This window comes from Meriones unguiculatus, chromosome 3 (genome assembly GCF_030254825.1).
Source record: "Meriones unguiculatus strain TT.TT164.6M chromosome 3, Bangor_MerUng_6.1, whole genome shotgun sequence".
Classification (NCBI taxonomy): Eukaryota; Metazoa; Chordata; class Mammalia; order Rodentia; family Muridae; genus Meriones; species Meriones unguiculatus.
The window spans coordinates 100,338,870-100,355,161 of record NC_083351.1 but is presented as its reverse complement, the minus strand read 5'-3'; the positions used below and the strand labels follow the sequence as shown (position 1 = coordinate 100,355,161).

The window sequence follows — 16,292 nt, the reverse complement described above, 5'->3', positions numbered from 1 at the left end:
GCTTCAGGAAGATTTCTTGTCCAAGGAAACAGTACCACCATGGCAAACAGATTCTGGTATCTCTCTGACATTAGCAGTATGTTGGTTAAATATTAACAGATGGAGGCAGGGAGGCTGTGGAGAGGCTTTTTCTCTTCCATGCCATGGAATAAGGACCAAGGCTCCTTCCACCCACAGAGCTCTGACTCACCTGTAGACTCATCCGCCCAGTGCGTTTTTAATTGTATCACTGCTTTCACAGTCCAGTGGTGAGAGCCAACACCACAGTCTGTCATGGGTGGGAATGTGGCAGAGATTCTCTTCTTAAACTCTCCAGACACTTTGTTCTGACAGCTACATTATGAGTTTGGTTAGCTCTTTATTCCCCCCTTCAAGGTGAGAATTAAAACATATAGTGTCCTGCTGAGGCTGCTTCCCCCTCAGGGGGGAGGTGATCAAAGAGCAGGCCAATCAGTTCCTGTCAGAGACAGTCCCTGTCCCCATTACTATGGAGGCCACTTGGGCACTGAACTTCCATAGGCCACCTCTGTGCAGGGGTTCCAGGCCATCTCCATGAGTGGTTCTTAGCTGGAGTATCAGTTTCAGAAAAGACCCCTGTGCCCAGACTTTTAGGATATGTCGCTGTCCTTGTGGAGCTCCTGTCCTCACTCCTGATGAGACCTGATAGACTAGAATCAGATGGAAGGGGAGGAGGACCTCCCTTTTCAGTGGACTGGGAGAGGGACATGGGTGGAGAAGAGGAAGGGTAGGATTGGAAGGGGAGCAGGGAGGGAGGTACAGGGAGGATACAAAGTGAATAAACTGTAATTAATAAAAATAAAAATAATAAACAAAAAAAAGGTGTGTGGTTCCGGGCTGCCATTGCCCTCACTGTTTGTTTGGGTGTGTGTACTGCCACTACATCTTCCTGAGGAGTACAAGCTGCTCTGTTCTCGGGGTGGGAAAAAAATAAATAAAATAAAATAAAATAAAATAAAATAAAACATAGAGTGTCACTGTGCTTCTGATATTGTTCTCTTCTTCTCTAACTGTAATGAATTTTTTGGTAGAAGTCTTTGTGCCCTTTGTTTGTGGACTGGGTTAACATTCTGGGCAGGATGCTGTTCTCCATTTGCAAAGGTTTTTTTTTTGGGGGGGGGAGTTTTTTTAATTTTTATTAATTACAGTTTATTCACTTTGTATCCCAGCTGTAGCCCCCTCCCCCATCCATTCTCATTCCCACCTTCACTCCCTCTTCTTCTCCTATATCTTTCCCTAGTCCACTGATAGGGGAGGTCCTCTCCTTCCATCTGAACCTAGTCTATCAGGTCTCATCAGGACTGGCTTCTTTGTCTTCCTCTGGTGTGTGTGTCTTAGTTACATTTTTTTATTTGCTGTAATAAGACACCCTGGCCATTTTGCGAGGCTAAGCACTGCACTCAGGGTCATCCGCTTTCGACCCAGAGAAGAGCATGTCTGATTGCATGCAGGTTGATACCCCAGGTCCCGCCTCTGAGAAAAAGGTATCAGATGGGTCTGATGCTCTTTGGGTGGATGACACCTAAATGAACATCGGTACAAAGTCCCAATTTATTTCTAATATCAGAGATCAGACCTCTACTCTTCCCTGATTCGTCTAAAACAAAAAGGGGGAACTGTAGAGAGCTGCGGAATGCTGTGCCTTAAAGATGGAGCTGGTTTCCGCCTTCCACCTTCCCGATGATGAGTGCTCTCTGTCACGAACAATTCCACATTTGGCTAAGGCTGAGGATCTGGCTTGCTTCCATGTATGTGGACCTATCTGCATTGCCCCCGTGGCACGCCTGGGTTGGCTACCCAGAGGCTATTTAAGCTGTGGGCTGGCTTTCCCTAGGGTCAGATGATTGTTCAAGGTTCCTGAATAAACTGCATTGAAAAAAAAAAAAAAGACACCCTGGCCAAGGCAACTTATAGAAGAGAGAATCTGTATGAGGCCTACAGTTTCGAAGGGTTAAGTTGAGTCCATCAACAATCCTCACAGGAAAAGGCAAGGGGGGAATTAGGAGGCTGTATGTAACTACAGGTAGACAGAGATGAGCGTGGGTACCCTGCTGCCCTCCTCCCTTTTCCCTTTGTATTCAGTTTGGGATACTAGCACATGGGACTGTGATACCCCATTTATTCCCTCTTCAATAAAACCCTCTTTTCAAAAACTCTCATGCTTTACTAGGTAGTCCTACATGCAGTCTGACAGCGAACACTAAGCATTAATCTGTGGTGCCGGTAGCTTCTCACCAGTATTTCTGTGGTCCCTGAAACTCATCACAGAAATGTCTAAGCATCTCAACTAACCAACACAGGATGAAGAAGGAAAGAATTGGTGTGCTGCATCTGATCTGGTTTGTAAGACTGTTTGAAAGTGAGTCAATGGTGAAGAGAAGAATAAGTGTGTATTTATCTCACTACAAGGCTGTAGTATCTGAGGGAGTTTGTGGACTCCAGTCCCTTTAAGAGCACCTTCTAAGAGGCTAATGAGTCTGATTTCATAGGACTCGGTGCACCCCTATATTGACCGACCTGTTTTGTTTGGGATTTTGACATTTCATTTTCAGTCTATTTACCTGTCAGTTCTCATTCTCAATTTTGAATGACATTGTCCCAGTTCCTATTCTCAGGAATAATCATTGTGGAAAAGTATAAAATAGTACTCCTCCAACACGGGTGCATACATTTCTCTAAGTGAGAAAACATGCTTTTTGACTTGATGTCATGGGTCGCATTCACAGTAATCCTTTTTAAAGTATTTTAGATCACATGCTTTACTTTTATAAGAAAATACAAGGACAGTATAGACATACTGTGAAGTTTATTGTGAAGTTTCTGTTTGTTTTTAGTGTAAATTTTGGACAAAAGTGCCTTTCCCAAACATTCCTAATTTCAGGTTTTTCAATGAATATTTTTCATGTTATTTCATTTTTTTACTTCATATCCCTTATACTCATTTTATTTCAATCCTAAAATTGTTCATTTAAGATTTCTTATCATTTTTTTTCTTAACTCTACCTAAGTTAGGAAGACTATTCCAGAATCATTCTGGGTCTAACACATCAAAATTCTGCATAGGTTTCCTATCAACTTTTTCTTGTCCAGAAACTTTAAGGGCACCGTTGGTGAACAGGGCAGCATGTGTTTATTAATCCTTGTTCTCCCCACTGGCAGCTCTCTGGTTCTCTCTCATCTGGGCTAGAGTCTAAGGTTACTACAGAGAGTCATCTAGAATCATCTCTGCACAGTAACAAACATGAATCAAATTAAAGCTTCTGCCTCCTTCTCAATTACATTGAGTTGAATGGTCTTTGCAACCAGTAGAAGTAGGTGTCTATCCATCTTCTTGCCTCCACTGGTCCATAGGTAGTTCTACCAAGGCAGACCTTTAGTGTCTACACAGGCACTGGCCGTGTATAGTAAAAATCTCATCTGTGCTGAATGTGTGACTGGTATAAGAATGTGCAGAACTCTGGTTACATTTCTGCTGTGCTCTTATTGTTTCAGCAGCACCTTCCGTCTTCCCACGTATAAACATTCCAGCAAAGTACAGACTATATCTTAGGCTAACTTTTCTTTAGACTATGTATTTGCATGTAATGTCACCAAACACAGCAGATAGCCTTTCAGTCAACAGTGAGCCACATACATAACAGCAATGCCATAGCATTATATAACCTTATGATGTGATCATCTCAGATAGTGCTGTTTATACTATAATCAAACTCATCTTACTATGCACTTCTTAAAGTGTACATACCTGTGGCTAAGTGACACAGAACTCTATATACTTGTCATGAGTATATTTTTGTAACAGTATATAACACTATTATATGTGTAGTATATAATTACAATATATGAAAAATACCTGACATTTTCAAATAAGAACATACATTCTCACTGCTCATTCAGTTACATTTTCTGAAAACTATTTGCTAAGATGTTTAAGTTTAGGTCTAGTTGGATTGTTAAATGTAGACTTATGTAAGTTCTAGGTTTATAGATTTTTCTGATCTGAAGAAGATGATAACCACTTTAAAATTATAACAGTAATAATTTTCAAATTATTAAATATGATATTTACTGAGCATTTTCCATAGAACAGACATAACACTGTGTGGTTCACATAATCATGCAATGTACTCTAATGATCCTATGAGTTAAGTTTTAGTTTTTCATTTTCTAGATGAAGACATTGAAAATATTTCTCAGATACAAAAGGTGTATACTAATTTTTGAACCCTGCTATGTTTATTCCCCAAATACGTGGGCTAACATGCTATGATACAATATCTCCTGGTGTCTTGAGGCATTTCGTAAAGAACTCTCCCTATCTGTTCTATCCATTTTCACTTTGGGAGCACAGACACTCTTTAGCTGACTTTCTGCATTTTTCTATCCATCTGCCAAAATGATGATAATTATCTTGAGATTATTTCTCTGTATATGTTTCTGAGATTTATTATTTTACAAGTGAGATAAAATGTTACTGATGTAATTATTATTAAATGTATAGAGAGACCATTTGGTATTCTCCTGTGACGTTCTGGTTCCTTCACATTTTTCATGGCCATTTAATAATTTTACTAAGATTCATGTTTATAAAACTAGGTACTATATTAAGTACATTATTTAAAATTGACAATAGTCAACTTCTCCAAGATTTTGTGGGGGTTATTAAAAGTTTGAAAATTTAACACGCATAATTACTGGGTATTTTCACATGAATAATGTGTCTAAACCTTTCTACCATATTTGAAGCCAAGCTTCTTTCAAAAATGTCATTTCAAAGAACTAGTATGTATTCTACATCTAAAAATAATCAATTCACAAAATTTTATTCACAGATATTTTATCATAAAACAGATGGTGGAGGAGAACTATAATGAATTTTGAAATTTAACATTTTGATTGGGAGGGAACTGAAATCTGTAAACTTTTAATTAGCCTAAGAGATTTTCTTGTGTGTTTCTATATTTGTAACATTTTTCTCAGAGATGTGAAATGATGAGTTTTTACTTGCATAAATCATATCTAAATTTCACCATTGTTGGCTGGGGCTGTGACTCAGTGGCAGTATCTCTTGCCTAGCCTGCATGAGGTCCTGAAGATTCAATCCTCAGCTCCCAAAACAAATAAAATTAAGCACGAGACTACTGTGCTTTTAGGTATTGACTAGTTTTGCCTGGGAATGTAATTTTAGTGTCTTTGAATTCATATTATATAAAATTGTGATAATGTTTTTCTATATCTTTACAATGATGTAAGGAGGAATTTAGGTAAGTAAGGAGCCTCACAGGTTATCACTATTAAGCCATGCATGTTTTTCTTTCTCAGCAATTGTACAGAAAACCTTTTTATTGCAGCCTCTTGCTTAATTACTAAGCAACACAGATTATACAAACTGAACTTCCTTTCACTCTGGACAAAAATATGTGTCAGGTAATACAGTGTTTGTGTTCACAATCTGGACCAAATGCTCAGAAAGTGACAAGGTAAAATGGAAGAAAACTCACACAGGGCACCTTACAAAGTACCAATTTTGTTTCATTGACTCTATGTATTTCACTGACGTCACCCATGAGTTTTATTATTTCCTTCCTTTGACTCTCTTTGGGTGTTGTTTCTTCTTATTCTTTTTATGATTTCAAGTGTATCATTGCCATTCATATGAGAGCTCTCTAGCTGTTGTTTTCCATTTTTCTTTTATAGTATGTTTTAATTTGCTCCTAAAGGTTTTTTGGGTTTGTTTTTTTTTTTTTTTTTTTTTTTTAATTTCCTTCTTGATGTCTGTCTTGACCCAAGTTTTATTTGGTAGTAGTTATTTATGTTTCATGAATTTGTTTGTTTTCTACTATTTCTATTCTAGTTGAAACCTACCTTTTATCCATGGTGGTCAGATACGATGCAGGTTATTATTTTAATTTTCTTGTATCTGTTGAGACTTGCTTTGTATCCAGAGATGTGGTTAGTTTAGAGGGAAAAAGCATTGTAGGCTTCTGAGGAAAAAAAGTGTATTTTTAGTGTTTGGGTGAAATTCGTTGTAGATGTCTGGTAGATCCATTTGAGTTAAGATGTCATTTAACTCCAGAATTTGTCCTTTATTTTTGTTGGATGACCTGTCTGTTGTTGAAAGTGGAGTGTTGAAGTCACCCACCCATGGTGTGAGGTTCAAGATGTGATTTTAGCTATAGTATTATTTCTTTTATGAACTTGGGAACTCTTGTGTTTTGTGTATTAGTATAATACGTCCTTTAATGGGGATGTCCTGTTTTTCCATATATCTGTTTTGGTTTGAAGTCTCATTTATCAGACAGTAAAATAGCTACTTGTGCTTGTTTCTTGGGTCCATTTGCTTGGGATGCCTTTTTCCATCCTTCTACCATAAGGCAATTCCTCTCAGTGATGTAGTATATGTTTCTTGGAGGAAGCAGAGAGATTGGTACTGTTTTCTAATCTAATCTGTTAGTCTCTCTCTTTATATTAGGGAATTGAGACAACTAATAGTGCCAATTATTATTGAGCAATATTTATTAATTCCTATGTTTTGTTGTTGTTGTATCTGTTTTCTTATTTAGACTCCTGTGGGTAAATATTCAATAAACATTATTCCTTGTGTCCTCTTAGGTGTAGTTAACCTTCTCTTTAGGCTCAAGTTTCCCTTCTAGTATTCCCTTTAGAGCTAGATTGGTATGACTTGGAAGCAAGATATTTATTTGCATTTAGGATTTAGGATTAGAAGGTATTTCCTCACCTGTACATCAGAAAACGACTGTTTCTGGGTTTGTCCAGGCTCTCCTTCTTATTCACACTGTCTACTGCACTCAGAAAGAGAATGTTGTTCTTCCTTTTTTGCCTACGAGTCTGACCACATGCACTTGCACAGGAACACATGTGGACACTGGAGTTCCCTGTTGGCTGTCTTTCTCAATTTCATTTCACCTTAATTTCTTTTCGTCTCTCATTGAATCTGTAGGCCTCACAATTAGGCCAGACAGGTGGGTAGATAAACCTTGGGGAATCTGATAGTACCCTACTTCTGGAAACAGGTCATGGAAGTTATGCAGAAGTACTCAGTGTGGCCAAAGGTTTCAGAGTTAGGTGAAGAGTTTCCGGCAACTCCATTTAGACAAATGGTATAGGAAAGGAATGGAAAAATTATTGTTTGTTTAAAATATTTTTAAAACTTTTTGGGTGGGAGGGGGGGTTTGGCTGGGTGCCCTGAGGTAGACTTGATATTTTCTTCGCCATGGGGTTTACTCCCAGCATGGAGATAACCCCTGCACAGATGTAGCCTGTGGCAGCTCAGTCTTTGACATGAACTCAATGGCTCAGGTGTTCTTTGCTCACCTCCCCCTGAGGTGTGGGCAGCCTCACCAGGCCACAGAAGAAGACAATGAAGCCAGTCCTGATGAGAGCAGATAGGCTAGCGTCAGATAGAAGGGGAGGAGGACCTCCCCTATCAGTGGACTAGGGGAGGGGCATGGGAGAAGAGGGAGGGAGGATGGGATTGAGAGGGGACAAGGGAAGGGACTACAACCAGGATACAAAGTGAATAAATCGTAATAAATAAAAAATTAAAAAAAAATTGAAAAAAAATTAAATACAAAAGTATAAAAATATTTTTTAAAACATTTGATGCTTTAAACCAATACTATAATGCTTAACTTCTGCTAGAAGCTTTACCATTTCAAACAAAGACTCCTTGATTTGTTTTACTACATCATGTGTGAATGTATTCTAATTCTCTTTTATCCAGGAGAAACTATCAGAATTTTAAATGTAAGAGACTGCTGTGTTAGCAGCAGGCAGCGAAGATGTTGCGCAATTTGTTGACAGTGCAGCGGTATTCATAAGCCCCGGTCTTCGCAAACATCTGCTTGTTTAGTGCCTAAAGGACTGAAGAGGTTTAAAAACTGCCACACATTGTTGCTTAGTCTTATACACTTATTTCAGAATGTAGCTCTCAGCAAGATTTTATTGAAAAGATCTGTCCAAGGAATTGACTGCCGACTTTTCTCAAAATTTAGCAATTAACCTTCTTTCCCTAATGTGTAGATGATGGCGTCCACCTGTTGAGAACTCATTGTCATTTTAACACGCCTCATTTAAGGTAAATAATTAAATTGTGTCTTTAGGGACTCACATATTGCCTGTTAAATCATGAGTGTCTGACAAATGCTTGGCTTTCATTTAAGGAGTTCTTGTAGGGTGATGGTGAAGACTATGGAGTTTAAACTCATGAGTTATGGATTTGAATGCCAGCTTTACATATTACTAACTTCATACAGGTCTTTTTAAATGTCCCATAACCACTTGAATTTGGGAGAATGCTTACCTTTTAGGTCTGTTACAAGAATTACTTGCAGAAACACAGAACATTATTGACTTTGGCACTCGAAAAGTATGTGATACAGTGCTTATGTCACATGCAGAAGATGTGTCTCTGTGTCTCTCAATCTGTTTGTCTCTGTCTCTCTCTCTCTGTCTCTCTCTCTCTCTCACACACACACACACACGCACGCACACACAAATGGCTTTTGTTGTTTTACTTTTAGTTGTTGCGAGATTATGGCTATTCCAAACTTAAAATAAAGTTAAATAAAGACAAATTCTAATTTGCAATTTCTGGCCAAGAACACTATGGTAAAGTTATAGATGTGATAGCTGTGTGTTGTTATAGCCAAGGCACATTGATATATTATTGCTGTTTCAGATGAAGTCTTTTTATTTTAATTTTTATTTATTCATTTTATATCCTGCTCATATCCCTCTCCCTCCTCTCCTTCCAGTCCCACCCTTCCTCCTTGTTTCCCCTATCATCCTTCTCCACTTCTCAGAGAAGGGGAGCCCCTCTATCTAACTATCCCAGCATATCAAGTAGCATCAGGATTGAGCATATCTTCTTGCCCTATGGCCTGGCAAGATAGCGCTGCCAAGGGAAACTGATTGAAAAGCAGGAAACACAGTCCATGTCAGAGACAGTCCCTGTTCCCACTACTAGGGTAACCATATGGGAACTGAGATTCCCATTGTTTACATCTGTGTAGAGGGAATAGGTACAGTCCATGCATGGTTTTGGTTGGGACATTAGTCTCCACAGGCCCCCTTGGGTCCTGGTTAGTTGGCTCTGTTGGTCTTCTTGTGGAGCTCCTATCCCCTCTAGGTCCCTCTAGCCTTCCCCTAACTCTTCCACAAGACTCCCTGCTCTCCAACCAATGTTTGGATGAAGGTCTCTGTATCTGTTTCCATTATGTGCATTAGGTGAAGCCATTCAGCATATCTATGCTTGGTTCTCATCTGCAAGCATAACAGGGTAATCATTAATCATGTCAGGAGTTGGCCGTCTCCCCTGGGGTGGGTCTAAGGTTGAGCAAGACATTGGTTGGTCATTCCCTCAAGCTCTGCTCTATCTTTATTCATGCCCATTTTGTAGGCATGGTAAATTTTGGGTCTGAGTTTTTATGGGTAGGTTGGTGTCCCCTCACTCCACTAGGAGTCCTGTCCACTTAGAGGATAGCCTCTTCAGTTTCCATATGAAATCTGTAGGTCTTCTCACATTGATTGTTGCTTAGTGCCAGTGACCTCTCAGTTCAGTGTTGGGCTGTTTATAAGATGCATTTAATTCCTAGCCACCTGGTACCAAAAAATATTTTACCAATGAGATTAATGTGGAAATAGATAAAAAATTAATAAAATTATATTGTCACTTAAACCTCAGAATTGTTACTGTTCCTTGAATACCATGAAATGTTTGAGGGGTTATGAAAACTAAAGGCATTGTGTGGAACTTGTATTCAATAAGATGAACTCTGCCTGTTGCCATATTGGTATGTGCCAAGAGCAGTGTAAAATACAAAGAATGAACATAGGTTGTGATATCCTCTAGCAAGAAGAGGAGGAATGAGGACAATTTAATTATCCAATAAATAGAAGTCTTGCGCATACCATGTGCCTCATAATATAAAATACTAGAAAACTGAATATAAGAAGGATATTTGCCTTTTCTTGAGCAAGCTACTGGCATACAGAACTGTGCCAGAAGGCTGTTATTCAGTGACTGATTCCTGAAAGGAAAGAGCAGGGGATCAGAAAATAAGGAAATAGGAAAACTGGGGTCAGGAGGTCTTGCACAAGCTATATGTTATGCCAACCAAGTTTATTAAGAATTAAATCATATTATATATAGTTTTCAGGGGAGAAATAGGACAAAAGTTATTTATAATGGGATGAATTCAACAGCAAACTAATCAAGCAAGGGAAGTAAGAAACAGCCGCAAGTGTGTCAGAGACTAAGTTCTCAACACTCTTGGGATTGATAAAGCTAGTATCTGCAGGAGAAATATCCAAGTACCAGGCGCTGAAAACTTAACTTCTTCAAGGCCCTGGCTCCACCGCAGATTAAACCCTGCTAGATCTGCCCCTGGACAAGACACAGAAGTAGGTTCTTTTTGTCTTTCATGGGAGCCTCTGCAAAAGCTTTGGCTGGCCCAGCCTTCAATGCTCACCACTCTCTTCAGGATACTTCATTTAGCAAGGATGTAGCAACATCTTGCCTGTGTAAGGGTAGTTCTCTTAAAAATCTACAACACAATGTCTGTTGGGCCAAGACTTGTGTATTTTTAGATCATTTTCCCCCAAAAGAATCCCCAAGCATGGTTGGCTACCATAAAAAGCTAAACTGTTACGCTCAGGATGCGAGGCTAAGCACTGCACTCAGGGTCAGCCGCTTTGGACCCAGAGAAGAGCATGTCTGATTGCATGCGGGTTGATGCCCCAGGTCCCGCCTCTGAGAAAAAGGTATCAGACGGGTCTGATGCTCTTTGAGTGGATGACACCTAAATGAACACAAAGTCCCAATTTATTTCTAATATCAGAGATCAGACCTCTACTCTTGCCTGATGCGTCTAAAACAAAAAGGGGGAACTGTAGAAAGCTGCGTAATGCCGCGCCTTAAAGATGGAGCTGGTTTCTGCCTTCCACCTTCCCGATGGTGAGTGCTCTCTGTCACAAACAACTCCACATTTGGCTAAGGCTGAGGATCTGGCTTGCTTCCATGTATGTGGACCTATCTGCATTGCCCACGTGGCACGCTGGGGTTGGCTACCCAGAGGCTATTTAAGCTGTGGGCTGGCTTTCCCCAGGGTCAGATGATTGTTCAAGGTTCCTGAATAAACTGCATTGGAAAAAAAAAAAAAAAAAAAGAATACACAGAGAAATGACTAAATATGCAAGGAAAGAAATAAAATTGGTTGGTTTCATTCAGGGTGGGGCTGCAGAATTATGCTTTAACCTAAACCTTGAACATTTCAAGTGTGTACTAGATTGGCTAATGAGCTAGCATTCCAGTGGTAAGAAGTTAATCCTTACCTTGTTTTGCATGCAACTCTTAGAGTCAGAACAGTGGAACCATAAGCTAATGATGAAACAGAGCTCAGAATATTTGAATGGTTTTAAAGAAATTATGAAAATTGAATAATAGAGGAACCTTAAGTAAAGAGTAAAAGGAGCTGTTGGTGGTAACATCAGGGGGTTGGATTTCCAGTTTTTCACAGAAGATTTAACTGGCTTCATTAAAGGAGAACTCTTTCATTATAAGTCAAAAAAGTATAAAACAAATGAATCTCTGAGATGCTAATTACATCCAATGATGTTTTCAAGAAAATTCATTCTCAGATAGTACACTAAATTATATACTGTTTTTTAAAAATGTTATCATCTATTATAGTTTAATGTAAAAAGAGTATATTTAAGATTATAATATATAAACATAATTTTTAGAAACAAGTAATATTTCAAGATAGTAGCATGCACAGTTTGAATATATAGTATTTGTAAGTTCATGAGTTTTTTTTTTTTAAACAAAATGTCTCAATTCTGCTGGCCAGAACTGACTCCTTTTTATCTCTTCATTTTCTCCCTCAGGAGGTCAGACTAATGCATTTCTGAATCTCCCATTTATTCATTTCCTGGAATTCGTTATATTTTCCCACACGGAGTGATTTAATATATAAAATGTTTAGTTTTCTTGTTTTGAATTTTACATGTTAGACATTTTTTTTTCAAACTGCTTTTGGGAAAAAACCACATTTCTGCTTTTTGCAATCACTTGTGTTGCTATGGATGCATTTTCTTTTTCTTTTTTATTTTTTGGATGCATTTTCTTTCTACTCCATCATGTGACTATGCTCCAGGAAATTTGTAGTTTATACAGACTCTTCAAGTTTGCAAGTTTTAACTTTGTAAACATATGACTGGGAGGCTGAGTGACATTCATGGTATGGTCAAATAGTGTTTCTCATAGGTATGGGCCAAATGGCAACAACCAGTGTGTAAGGGTAAGAAATTTCTCAATTCTTTCCACATGCTCTCAGCAAATGTTCTCAGAATTATTATTTGTTCTTTTTAAATCTAGTGGATTTGAAGCTTCCATTATTCTAATTTCAGCTCTAATAGAAGACTGAACGCATTTATTAGCTGTTGATGTTTATAATTTTCTAAATGCTGTTTATGCATTTTCTATATTATCTTATGTTGACATTTCATTTTAACTTAGGTATTTTCATTCTCAATATATTCATTTCTGCTTCTTGGATATATTCAAGTTCTCCAAAGTCTTTGGCTTTGTCCACCTTCCTTTGTCACCTGCTTTATGGACAAAACTGTTTTTCTTTTTTTCTTATTTATTTATTTATTTATTTATTTTAGTTTGCTTATGTATTTATTTCGCTTTGGTTCTAGGCTGTGTCTCCTAGCTACTTCTCAGCCCTCAACACACTATTTTAATCTATGTTTACTGTCTGGTTTTATGTGTCAACTTGATGCAAGACAGAGTCATCAGAGAGTGATGAGCCTCAACTGAGGAAATGCCTCCAGGAGATCCAACTGTAAGGCATTTGGTCAATTAGTGATCGGTAGGGGAGGACATCGCCCATGGTGGGTGGTGCCATCCCTGGGCTTGTCTTCTTGGCTTCTGTAAGAAAACAGGCTGAGCAGGCCATGTCAAGCAAGCCTGCAAACAACATCCTCCATGACTTCAGCACCAGCTCCTGCCTCCAGGATGCTGCCCTGTTCCAGTTCCTGTCCTGATTTCCTCCAATAGCGATGGAACTGTAAGCCATATAAACCCTTTTTGCCCCAACTTGCTTTTTGGTAATGCATGGTGTTTCATTGAAACAATAGAAACCCTAACTAAGACAACCAGTCAGTGTTTCTTTTGGGTTTTGGCTTTAGTAACTTTTTTTTTAATCTTTAAATAATTAAAGGAATTAAAACCATGACCTCCGAGAATCCTCAAGTATGCCTTTTTATTTTGCAGTCTGTTGATTTTCAATTCAGCATATCAAGAAGATTCAAGTTCCCTATCTTTTCTTCTTTTCCATGTAAACAGCTGGCCTCAACAGCCACTCTTCAGTAGACTTCCTTGTGCTTCATAACCTCCAGTGGTGTCTTGTAATGAATCATATTTTTGCAGCTGTGTGCTGTACTTCTGAGAAGTTGGTGCTTAATGGTTACAGTTCATTCAATTCATGAACATGATACCCATTTATTTAATTCTTTTTACATGTCTCTCAGTAGAATTTAAACATTTATCCTTAAACGTTTCATCCCCTCCTGTTTCATGTATGTGTCACACACACTATCCTGTTCCCTGTTAAAATTTCAAAGAGCTATCAGTTAATGTTCCTTAGAATATTTTCGTGGGAATTAACTGAGGTCTGAATTTCAAGTATTGTATTCCCAGAGAGATTTGGGTTTGTTCTTCCAAGTATAAATGCTTACCATTTACTTCTCATGCCTTTGAACTGAACTGTCATTCTGTCTTGGGAGAGCATAACAAAGAATGTAAACTCTGTACCAGACAAACAGTCGAAAAAACCCTATTGTTCTGAAATGCCTGACTCTCCCTTTTGTTTATATTCAATATTAGTGGATGGATACCGTCCAAATTTCCGTTGTCCAAGTATAGGTCCCTCTCCATTTAGTGGCAGTAGCAGCACAGATAATATAATCATTTTTCTCCTACACATATGAGTTTATGATAAAATTTAGCTTATAAATTGAGCACAGTAAGGCACTGAAAACACAATATAATAATGACATCAGACCATTGTAAAGCATGGAGTTTAATAAAAATTGTTTGAATTGGGTTTCTCATTCTGCCTCTCAAAATATCTTCTTGTATTTTGTTCCCTTCTTATGAAGATAGGAGCTTATACGGTGACTTTGTGATGAAAGGATGTGAGTTGAAGGATGTAGGCATTGTGGTCTGGTGTCCAGCTGCTACTGGCCTTCTGCTGCTGATCCAAATGTTCATTGAGCCTAAATGATGTCAGATGTCCACATGTAACTGAAACTGTAGAGAAAACTTCAGATAGGAAGGGCTCTGTACAAGCAATAGTTACAGAATTTGTGTAAATAATGATACATCCATTATGCCATTTGTCGGTTATCATCAATTAATGAGTCACAAGCAACAGAATATCAAAACACAAGGTAACAAAACTCTCTCAAACCATCTGGTTGCAAACACGAAGTATATGAATAGTATCTGTTTTGCTTCTATTCTCTAGTTAGAAATAATTTATTTTTTTCTGACACTGGGCTGTTTCTTGGGCTTTCTCACTTTAAGGAATGTTTCCTCTTGAGAGAGAAGCATGCTGTCATAACCTTTGAGGTCATAACCTTTCAGATCAGAAAGCCACATCCTGAAATGAGGGCAGATCTAGTCAAGTATAGGGAGTAAAAGGGAAACCACCCACCTTGGCTGCTTGTGAGTAGCTTCAGCTATGAACCTGAAAATAATGATATGGTTTAAGCATCACTTGATTAAGCATCTCGTACTCAATGGGTGATGCCACTTGCTTGAATACTTGTTTGTTCTCAAGTTAATTAATAAATAGAATTTGTAAAGAAATTTTAATATAACTTCCAGAAATTAAATAATCCAGTCAATTAATAGATCAAAGAAATGGATCATTTTCAAAAGACAAAGAACAAATAGCCAATAAAACTGAAAAAATTAACTTCTTAAACATCAAAAAAACTTAAATCAAAGCTACATTAAGAGTCTATCTCAGTTCAGTCAAGATGGCTATCATCAAGGAAACTAATAACAAACACTGCTGAGGATAGGAGGGACACAGGGAATCCTTATGCACATCTGGAGGGAACGTATCTGGCCTGGCCACTGTGGAAATCAATGGAAGTTCCTCAGAAAAACTAAAGAAAATGAAGTAGAACTACCATGGGGAGGCTTTATCAATCTTATATATGAGGTATATATTCAAAGGAATGTAAGCCAAGATATGCCAGAGATGCTGTTTACTACATCAGTGTTCACAAGCGCTAAGTGATGAAATCTGTCTGGGCATCGATCAACATGCACACACACCTACCCAGACTACTATACAATGAGATGCATTCAACAATAAGATTATATGATTTCCAATAATTGACTAGAGTTGGAGATCATCTTATTACATGAAATACGTCAGACACAGACAAATGCATTGTATTTTCTCTTCATTTTAGGCTCTCACTTTTATATAAAAACAAGATTATGAATATACAAAAAGAAAGTGGAAATCAGGGGATTCTTTTTTGAGGAATTTATTTATTATATATTTTGGGGTATTTGGTTTTTTTTTTTTTTTTTGAGAAAGGGTTCCTCTGTAACCTTGGTTGTCCTGGACTTGCTATGTAGACCAGGATAGCCTCAAACTCACAAAGATCTGCCTAACTCTGTCTCCCCTAGTGGTGGGATTCCAGGTGTGCACAACTGCACCTGGCTTATTGAGGGTTTTTTTTTTTTTTTTTAGTTTTTTTTTTACATTAATTACAGTTTATTCACTTTGTATCCCAGCTGTATCAGGATCCCTCATTCCCTCCCAATCCCATCTTCCCTCCCTCATCTCCTCCCATGCCCCTCTTCAAGTCCACTGATAGGGGAGGTCTGCCTCCTCTTCCATCTTACCCTAGCTTATCAAGTCTCATCACAACTGGGTGCATTGTCCTCCTCTGTGGCCTGGCAAGGCTCCTCCCCTCTGTTCAAAGAGCCAGCCACAGAGTTCATGTCAGAGACAGTCTCTGTTCCCCTTACTAGGGTACCGACTTGGATACTGAGCTACAATGGTCTACATCTGAGCAGGAGTTCTAGGTTATCTCCATGAATGGTTCTTGGTTGGAGTATCAGTCTTAGAAAAGACCCCTAGGCCCAGATATTTTGGTTTTGTTGCTCTCTTTGTGGAGCTCCTGTCCTCTCCAGGTGTTACTGTCTTCCCCTTCTT

The 16,292-nt window shown here is 38.5% G+C and overlaps 1 protein-coding gene across 4 annotated transcripts in view; it reads left to right on the top strand.

The window, feature by feature from the left end:
- Ctnnd2 (catenin delta 2) overlaps positions 1 to 16,292 on the top strand; it is an 896,229-nt gene that overhangs the window by 331,086 nt on the left and 548,851 nt on the right. The window lies entirely within an intron of this gene.